At 37.3% G+C, this 9,914-nt stretch overlaps 1 pseudogene; it reads right to left on the bottom strand.

Moving 5' to 3' along the window:
* Positions 1–5,033: 5,033 nt before the first annotated feature.
* On the bottom strand, positions 5,034–9,509 carry LOC141417287 (protein phosphatase inhibitor 2-like; annotated as a pseudogene).
* Positions 9,510–9,914: the final 405 nt, after the last annotated feature.

Here is a 9,914-nt window from a genome sequence, read left to right as displayed (position 1 = left end):
TTGTCTTTTGGACGTATCTTCCACATATAAGACAGTCTTTGTCTGTCTTACCCTTCACTTAACATGATGTCCTCCAATTGCATTCACTTACTTTATACTATATATCATTATTCCTTATGGCTGAGTAAAACTCCATTTTGTGTATACACCACATTCCTTGATCCTTTCACCAGTTGTAGGGCAAATGGATTCTTTCCAAATCTTGGCTATTGTGAATACTACTGTGATGAGTATCAGTGCACAAGTGTCTCTATTGCATCCTGACTTACATCCCTTTGGGTATATGCCTAGGAGCAGTATGACCATGTGAATGACAGTTCAATCTTTAGCTTTTTGAAGATTCTCCATACTGCTTTCCATAAGGGTTGTACTACTTTGCATTCCCACCAACAGTATATAAGGGATCCTGTTTCTCCAAATCCTTGTTAGCATTTGTGGTTGTTATTGATGTTGAGATGTAGTTTCAGTGTTCTATATGTGGATATCCAGTTTACCCAGCAACATTTGCTTAACAGGCAGTCTTTTCTCCATTGTGTGTTTTGGGATACTTTTTCAAAGATCAGTTGGCTGTAGATGTGTGGGATTATATCTGGGTCTTCTATTCTGATCCATTGGTCTTCAATGTGTATTTATTGTTGTAGCTCTGTAGTTTAGTTTGAAGTTAAAGTATTGTGATGCCTCAAACATTGGACTTTTTGCTCAGAATTTCTTTGGCTATTCAAGATCTTTTGTGTTTTCTTATGTATTTCAGGATTGACTTTTCTATTTTTCTGAAAAATGTCATCAGAATTTTGATAGGGATTGAGAAGACTATGTCAATTGCTTTTGTTTGGATGACCTATCTATTGATGATAGTGGGATGTAAAAGTCTCCCACGACTACTGTGTTGGAGTTAATGTGTGCTTTTAGGTCCTTCAGGATATGTTTGATGAAACTGGGTGCATTGACATTGGGTGCATATGGGTTGATAATTGTTATTTCCTTTTGGTCTATTTCCCCTTATATTAGTATGGAATGTCCTTCTTTATCTCGTTTGATCAATGTAGGTTTGAAGTCTACTTTGTCAAGAGATAAGTATTGCTACTCCTGACTGTTTTCAGGGGCCATTGGCTTGGTAAATCTTCTTCCAGCCTTTCATTCTAAGCCTATGCTTATTTCTGTCGGTGAGATGGGTCTCCTGTAAGCAAGAACTTGTTGGATCTTCCTTTTTAATACAGTTGGTCAAACAGTGCCTTTTGAAGGGGGAATTAAGTCTATTAACATTAAGTGTTAGTACTGATAGGTATGTGGTGATTCCTGCCATTTAGTTCTCTTAGTTGTTTGAAGGTTTGGTTGTGTGTACCTAAATAGAGGTTACTCTCTACTTTCTTGCATTTTCTTTTCCTGTAGTTTGGTGCTGCCTGTCTTTTCATGGTTATGTTGGGTTTCCCTTTCTGTGTGCAGAATCCCTTGAAGAACCTTTTATTGTGGTGGTTTGTGGTCACATATTGTTTAAGTTTTTGCTTATCATGGAAGACTTTTATTTCTCCATCTATTTTGAATGATAGTTTTGTTGAGTAGATCAATTCCTTTTGATAGTATGTCCATTTTTGCTGTTTTGAGTGCTTATCCATGAGTATGGGAGATCTTTCCAACTTCTGATGTCTAATTTGATTTCTTTCTTCGGTGGCTTACAGTTTTCATTAAAAAGATCTTTGGTTTCCTTTGGTAAATTTATTCCATGCTGCTTCATTGTTTTTGAGGCTATTGTAAATAGGATTGTTTCCCTCATTTCTTTCTCAGTCTGTTCATATATAAGAAGGCTACTGACTTCTGTATGTTAATTTTATATTCTATCAATTTGCCAAAAGAGTTTATAATTTCTAATACTTTTTTGCAGAGTTTTTAGGGTCTGTTATATATGGGATCACATATCTGTAAGTAGGAATACTTTGACTTCTGCCTTTCCTATTTGAATCCCTTTTATTTCTAGTTCCTATCTTATTGCTCTGGCTAGGAATTCCAAAACTAAATTGAATAAGAGCAGGGAAAGTGGGCATCCTTGTCTCATTCCTAACTTTGGTGAGACTGGTTTCAGTTGTTGTCCATTTAAGATAATGTTGGTTATAGAATTGTCATATGTAGCCTTTATTATGTTGAGGGACATACTTTCTATTCCTAGTTTCTTCAGAGGTTTTATCAAGAAAAGGTGTTGAATTTGGTCAAAAGCTTTTTCTGCATCAGTGGAGAAGATAATGTGGTTTTTATCTTTGCTTCTGTTTATATGCTGTGTTATGTTTATGGATTTACATATGTTGAACCATCCTTGCATCCCTGGAATGAAACCTACTTGGTTATAGTGTATGATCTTTTTGATATGTTGAGGAATTTTTTGCCAGTATTTTTTTGAGTAAAATTGCATCTATATTCATTAAAGATATTGATTTGTAATTCTTCTTTTTGTTGCATCTTTATTAGGTTTTTGAATGAGTGTAATGCTGGCTCCATAGAATGAATGTGATAGTGTTCCTTCCCTTTCTATTTCTTGGAAAAATTGGTATTGTATTAGTTCTTCTTTAAAGGTTTGGTAACTTTCAGTCATTAATACATGAGGTCCTGGGTTCTTCTTTGTAGGGAGGCCCATTATTACTGCTTCTATTACATTGTAATAGATTTCTTTAGGTGGTTAATATCTTCTTGGTTCAATTTTCCTTGGTTATATGTGTCTAGAAATTTATCCAATTCATCTACAGTTTCCAGTTTACTTGAATATAATTTTCAGTGTACTCTCTAATTCTCCACTGGAAGACATTAGTATTTGTGGTTATGTCCCCATTTTCACCTATGATTTTATTGATTTGGTTCTTTTCTCCTCCATTTTGTCATGATGTCTAGGGGTTTTCCAATCTTGTTAATGTTTTCAAAGAACCAATTTTTCAATTCATTGATTCTTTGTAGTTTTCTTGGTCTTGACAGAATTGATCTTGGCCCTGACATTTGTACTTTTTCTCTGTCTGCTGGTTTGGTGTTTGCTTTGTTGTTGCTTTTCTAGGAGCTTAAGGTGCATAATTAGGTTATTTCATTGAGAAGTCTCTGTTTTTTAATGTAGGCAATTATAGCTATAAACTTCCTTCTTAGCACAGCCTTGTCCTACAGATGCTATGTAGCTGTATTTTCATTTTCATTAGAATGTTGGAACGTTTTTATTTCTTTCCATATTTACTCAATCACCCACTGGTCTTTCAGCAGTGTGGTTTTCAATCTCCAAGCGATTGAATATTTTCTGTGGTTTCTTTAGTTGTTGAGGTCTATAGTTTTATTTCATTGTGATCTGATATATTACAGGAGGTTACTTAAATATTCTGAATTTGTTGAGAATTTCTTTGTGTCCTAAAATATGATCTATTTTGGAGAAAGTTCCATAAGCTCTATAAAAGAATGTGCATTGCCTAGTTCTTGGGTTGTAGACTCTGTAGTTGTCTGATATGTACATACATATGCTATAATGTGTGAAGTAGCTCTGAAGTATCTTTGTTGATCTTTCCCTGGAAGACCTGTTTATTGGTGAGAGTGGGTACTCAAGTCTCCTGTTATCACTGGGTTAGGGTCTATCTGTACTCTTAGGTGAATTAGAGTTTTTTTTTTTTAATTTAGATGGGTGCCACTATGTTTGGTTCATATATGTTATGAATTGATATTTCTTCTTGATGAATTATTTCTTTAATTGATATGAAATGAACATCATTGCTTTTTCTGACTGATTTTAGTCTGAAGTCTACTTTGTCAGATATGAGTATAACTACTGCTGCCTATTTGTGGGGTTCATTTGCCTAGAAACCATTTCTCACCTATTGTCTCTAAGTTAGTGTTTATGTTTTTCAGTAAGATGAGTCCCTTGTAAGAAACATATGGTTGGGCCTTGTTTTTTTAACCTAGTTTGTTATTCTATGTCTTTTGATTGGGGCATCGAGGACATTTACATTCAATGTTAATATTGAGAGGTATAGGTTGTTTCCAGTCAATTCTATTCCCTTGTTGTTTACTTTTACCTATTCCTTGTTTACTGATCTGCTTCATCAAAATGGTTTATTCTTTCTTGCATGTTCTTTCCTCACTCTACTTTTTTTTTCTAACAGCAAAGAATCTTCCCACTTTTTATTTTGACATACTGATACTTCCATAAACTTGGAGTGGAAGATAAGTTGTTAAATAAAAGTCATTTAATATATATAATATACAGATATTATTTTAAAGGTGTTCATATAATGAATTCTTTTGCTACTAACAAAAATTAAGATACAAATAACTGACTAGAAATAAAACCATCACTAAGCCAAGATACACAGAAACTGCACTTCATTTTGGGAAAAGAAAATCCAAATAATTCTTAGTGCATTATAAGAATAAAAGTACATTTGTCATAGTATACATTATTATATTCCCTTAAAGTAGGGACTGTTTAAATTTTTTAAATTAAAAAAAATGTTCAGGTTTAATTCTTTCTGTACATTCAGGAACAATCAGTGGTTACATACAATTCTCTCATCATGCAAAAAAGCCTCAGTTAATTGATTTCTAAAGTCTAATTAAGTAAAATCAACCAATAGCAGTTTATCAAGCAGAAAATCAGAGAGATATAGAAACTGAGCAGTTGAGTTGTATTTCCTGTCTACACTACTGCACTACTCAATCTCTCTTCTTCATGTAGGCAATGGTGGTCAAAAAATTTCAAATGACAGAATATGTGAGAGAAAGAAGAGTTCCTAATGCCATGACAGCCTTTGCCATCTTTTAATACAGTCCTTACACTTCTACATGTATGTGTGGAAAGGAGCAGGAAACAAAAGCAGTAGATTAAGACAGATAAATAAAGAGAATGCTGAAATAGCTGCATTAGAATTATATTTATTAAAAAACTGATCTGAAGTCTGCTCAGGACACCCAAACAAGCAAGCAGAGCAGACATTAGTGCAAATTTAACCTGATAATTTATGGGAAAAAAAGCTAGTTGTGATTAGAAAAATTTCAGTTATTTCCTTGTAAACACAAGGTCACAGAAAATGCAACAGTTGCTCTTACAATCCTTCTCGAGGCTTATAGACAAATCAAGTTGAAGGCAAGTGTTAAAATACCTTTCAGCCTGAAAATTCATGCACCTCTATATCCCGTTGTTCCAATTGGCTTTTGATTTAAAAAAAAAAGACTCAACAAACTTTTTGTAAGAGGTACAGCTGGAGTGATGAATATAAATTAATTCCCCTCCCCACAAAAAAGACATCATTTACCCTCTAAAGCATAAAAAGCTATATAACATCTCATACAAATTAACCAGTGTACTTAAAAAAGTAAAGCAGTTTTGGACTAATGACATTACACTGAATTTGTGATGAAGTACGAAGCACAAGAATTTATGCACTAATTAGGCATTTCAGTCTAATCAGTCTCAAGATTACCACTTAATTCTTGGCAATATATAATAATTGTTATGCATTTTGGTATGTAAGTCATGAATTGTATAGAACAAGAAGCAGTGTGTTATAATAACAGGGTTTGTATTTGACAAAACAACTTCAATGGTGAACAAATTTCTTCTATGAACTTTGCGATTTGCTTTGCTGTTTGTCACTTGTAGTAGATCCTTGATTTGACTCTTCAATATTCATGCTTTCTCCATCTGCAGTCTCTAACATTTCTTCATCTTCCTCGTCCTCATGTAGGTCTTTTGAAATTAATTGTCTAGCTAATTTAATATTCAGTCCTTCATTGTAGAGAAGCTTCCTTTTCATTTCAAATTGTCCCTTTTCTTCTTGCTCTTCAGGTGAGAGGTCATTATCCTCCTCTTCACTGCTTTCTTGTTCCCGAATTCCATACTTTGGCTCAGAGCCTTCAGCAGCAGCTAATTTCTTGGCTAAGATACCTGGAGTCATGGCCTCAGTGGCTTCTGAATCACTGTATCCATCTTCATCATCACCTATCGTACTATGCTAAGGAGTGTTTGGTTCATCTATTTTCATTAAACCATAATCTTTGTCTGCTGGATGATATGTTGCCTAGATGTCCATCTCATCACACTTCTGGGATTTTTTACTCAGTTCCTCCTCGGCTGTTCGGCCGAGGCCACCACCGAGGAAGTCGTGGAGGTCTTGTTCTTCAAGATTCCCTTGATGGGCTGGTGCGAAGCACAGCCAATGCAGAGCAGCTGGCGGCCTTTCTCCGCGCCTGCACTTCAGCCGCAGCCCTCAGACTGAGGCCGACCCAGTGCCCCAGCGCGGGAGCAACGCAGACGCCGAAGCCCTCCTCACCCTAATTTTATCTACTGTGTATAAGAGTCTTTTAAATATTTTCCAAATTGCTACTTTGTTGCATTGTGGATTCCTTAAGTTTTTCTTGTTGTGGGAGCTTTTAATTTGTCCTTTACAGAGGGAGGAGAGTTTTGCTGGATAGACTAGTCTAGGCTGACATTTGCTTTCTTTCAGGGACTGAGTTATTTCTTTCTACGGCCTTCTTGCATTTAGAGTTTGTGTTGAGAAATCTGCTGTTATTCTAACGGGTTTCCCTTTGTGTCTTGACTTTTCTCTTTTGCAGTTTTCAGTATACTTTCTTTGCTCTGTATGTTGAGTGTTTTGAATATATGTCTGGGAGTGTATCTTTTTTGGTGCTTTTTTTTGTCTCAGTTGGGGAGGGAGGTTGCTCCGTATAAATTCCTTAAGCTTCTTATTCTCAAGATATTGAATTCTATCCCCTGTTCCACATAGTGAAAAAAGGCTTAGTTACTCAAGCTTTCTTTGTAATCTAACTGCATCCTTGAAGTTGAAGTAATCCATGATGAAGACCAGTTAGTGCTACTGCTAAAGTATGCTTGATTTCCAGTTAGAGAAAGGATGAATATTCATGGACATGGAAAGAGTCTGAGGTAATTTCATTTTTCTTTATGTCAGCATAATACTACATTGTGCTGTGCTGTCTTATTCCATTCATTAGTTGTGGGGCTTCAGGGCTATTTCCAAAGCATGGCGGTAGTGAATACTACTGGAATAAACATGGACATGAAGTGATTCTATCAAATTCTGCACAAATTGCTACTGGTATATACACAGGGGTAGTATCATAAGATTGTATGGTACTTTGGTTTTTAGTTTTTGAGGAACCTCCATACTGCTTTAAGTGGTCATACCAATTTTCATAACCTAGAGAAATCTTCACCAGGATTTGTGATTGTGTGTGTTACTGATGGCAGCCTTTCTGACTGGAATGAAGTTAGTCTCAATGTGATTTTCTTTTGCATTTTCATTACAGCCACGTATGTTGAGCATTTATTCACAGATTTATTGGAATTTGTACTTCATATTTGCATAATTACATTTTCAGCTCATTTGCACTGAATAATAAATATTCAGTGAGTTACTGGTCCTTTGTGGGATTAGTTTTTTGAGCTACATGCATATTTTGGTCAGATGTACAGCTGCCAAAGGTTTTCTTCCATTCTATAGGCCGTCTCTTCAGTCTATTGACTATTTCCTTTGCAGTTGAGTTTTATGTAGTCTATTTGTCAATCATTTCTCTTAACTGCTGAGATATTGAAGTTTTCATAAAGCTATTACCTACCCACCTCTATGTGGATCTTTGATCCACTTAGAATTGATTCTAACACAACTTGAAAGTCTAGTTTCAATCTTTGGCAAACAGATATACAGTATTTCCAGTACATTTTTAAAAGGCTATATTTTCTCCATTTTTTTCTTGGTTTGTCAAAAATCAAATGGCTATAACTGTGTGTGATTGTATTTTGGTCTTTTGTCCTATTCCATGGGTCTTCATGTCTGTGTTTTTGCCAGTAACATGCTTTTATTAATTTGACTCTGTAACTTCTTTAGAATAAATTTAACTTGCAATTATATAATTAGATATACTCTAACACATGTTGAATATTAAAACATACTTTATTGAGAAATTAAATTTACTCATTGATTTTCTTAAAAAACTGCCTGTCTCTTAAGATTAATTTAGGGAAAATGAGATACTAAGTGTTTGCATTGTGCAGACTTCACAAGATTAACAACTCTCTAGAGAAGGCCAATAGCAAGCTTGTTTTGGAGAGATCACAGATCACAATTTTACTTAAACCTATTTAGACAAGGCTTACTCCAATGTACAGTTGTGTTGGAAATCTTCCTAAGCTTTGAGGTTTAACTGAATTAATAATCCATGGTCTCTACCTTAAACCAGAGATTTTGGCTCAGCAGCCGAACATTCTTCCATGTGCCCATCGCAAGGTATTATGCTTCTATCCAAGTATGCTCAAAAAAGGGAAAACTAGCTGGACCCTCTGATATATTGGTTGACTTCTCAGCTTCTGGGCTATTTTAGTATAAAACTCTTTTGGGGACACTGAGGCTCTTCTGACCACAGAGAGATTTACACACTTGTGCCGGACAGGTTCCCTCTGCCACAAGTTCCCCTAGGTCATGGCCAAATTTGTCCATGTTCAGACTGACCTCAGAATGTGTCCTAGAGATTGGGGAAGTAACTAACCACTGCCTTCTGCACTGGTTGGGGATAGGATGAAGGGACTATGTGCTGTTTCTGTTACTCCCAGTACTTAGAGACCCTTGAGACCAATTCACCTTCATGTGTGTAGATTCAAGATTCAGAGGGTCTGGACTTAGTTCTGTCTGTAAGCAACACACACCATGATAGAGCTCCCAGAGGTAGGTCTCAGTGCTTTGAGGCCCAACTCAGTAGTTCACCTCCCTGTATGGAAGGAGTCTGTGAAATTAATGTGATTTGGAGGGTCTGGGCTGAGGTCCCTAAGACTGTCCTAACAGTTAACCCATACCAATTTATGGTTCATGAAGGTAGGCCTTAGTACTTTCAGAAGTTGCCCAAGGGTTCACTTGCCTGTTTGGTAGTACAAGCGATGGAAATTTTACTATTCGGCAAATATATGCTTGGAAGCTTAGATCCACTTGACAACAGACTAACCAGGCTGCAGTTCCAAATACATTGGCCTTCTGTTGTGCTCAGGCCACATGATGCTGCATGGAACCTGGTGGGCCTGCCAGAGGACATGGTGGCCTCCCTGAGCTGTGAGCAAAGGTGCATTTGTTCCAGAGGCTGTCCTAGGACTCCCTGCTGGCAGTTGGCTGTGGACAGCATTTTGCCTGTAGGCACCCTGCCCAGTGTCTCTAGGAGCAGGCTTGGCATGCTTGAATCAATGTCAACAGCCTGCCCCTGTCCTCCCTGTCACATCTCTCCCCCAAATTTCACCAAGCAGGCATGAGCTTGGACCCCTGGTGAGGCACACACAGGGCTGGCTACTGTGGTATGAAGTAGCTCTGACAACCCTGCTGAGCGCAGGATTTTCCAGTCCCCACAGTACTGGGCCAGAGCCATATGTTCTGCCATTAGATAGGTGTTCAGATCTTTCACTGTCTTATGTTGAGAAACATGTGAGTCAGTGAACCAAAGCAGTGTTGGTCCTTGCAGATCAGAAATCCGTGCTTTGAAACCACCTGTGTTTGGTCAGCCATATCAGTAGGTGTGGAGTTGTGCTCATGACTGCACCTGCTATGTTTGCACTTGCGTGGAGTTACCACAGGCAGGAGAAGTGAATTCTGGTATCTCAAGTCATCTGTTTGGTGAAAGGTGGGGAATTACATTTTCCTGTTGCCAAAAGAAAGAAATTGGGTGAGGAGCTTGATCTTATGAAAAGAGGACCAGAGGAGGGTCCATCTGCATGTTAAACTTTGTCCTCAGAACACTGACTGAGCTTAGAACCAGTGCCATCACTTGGATCTGGGCCCCTGTTGATTTGGAATCACAGCCTGCATGGTTATCTCCTTTCCCTGAGGGGAAGCATGTCTAAGGCTAACATCATCACCCATTTTTCTGGTAGAAGATGGCAGTGGTGAGGCCAGCTCTTTGATGAGCTGCTC

This window comes from Castor canadensis, chromosome 15 (genome assembly GCF_047511655.1).
Source record: "Castor canadensis chromosome 15, mCasCan1.hap1v2, whole genome shotgun sequence".
Taxonomy (NCBI): Eukaryota; Metazoa; Chordata; class Mammalia; order Rodentia; family Castoridae; genus Castor; species Castor canadensis.
This window is presented reverse-complemented; position numbering and strand designations above follow the sequence as displayed.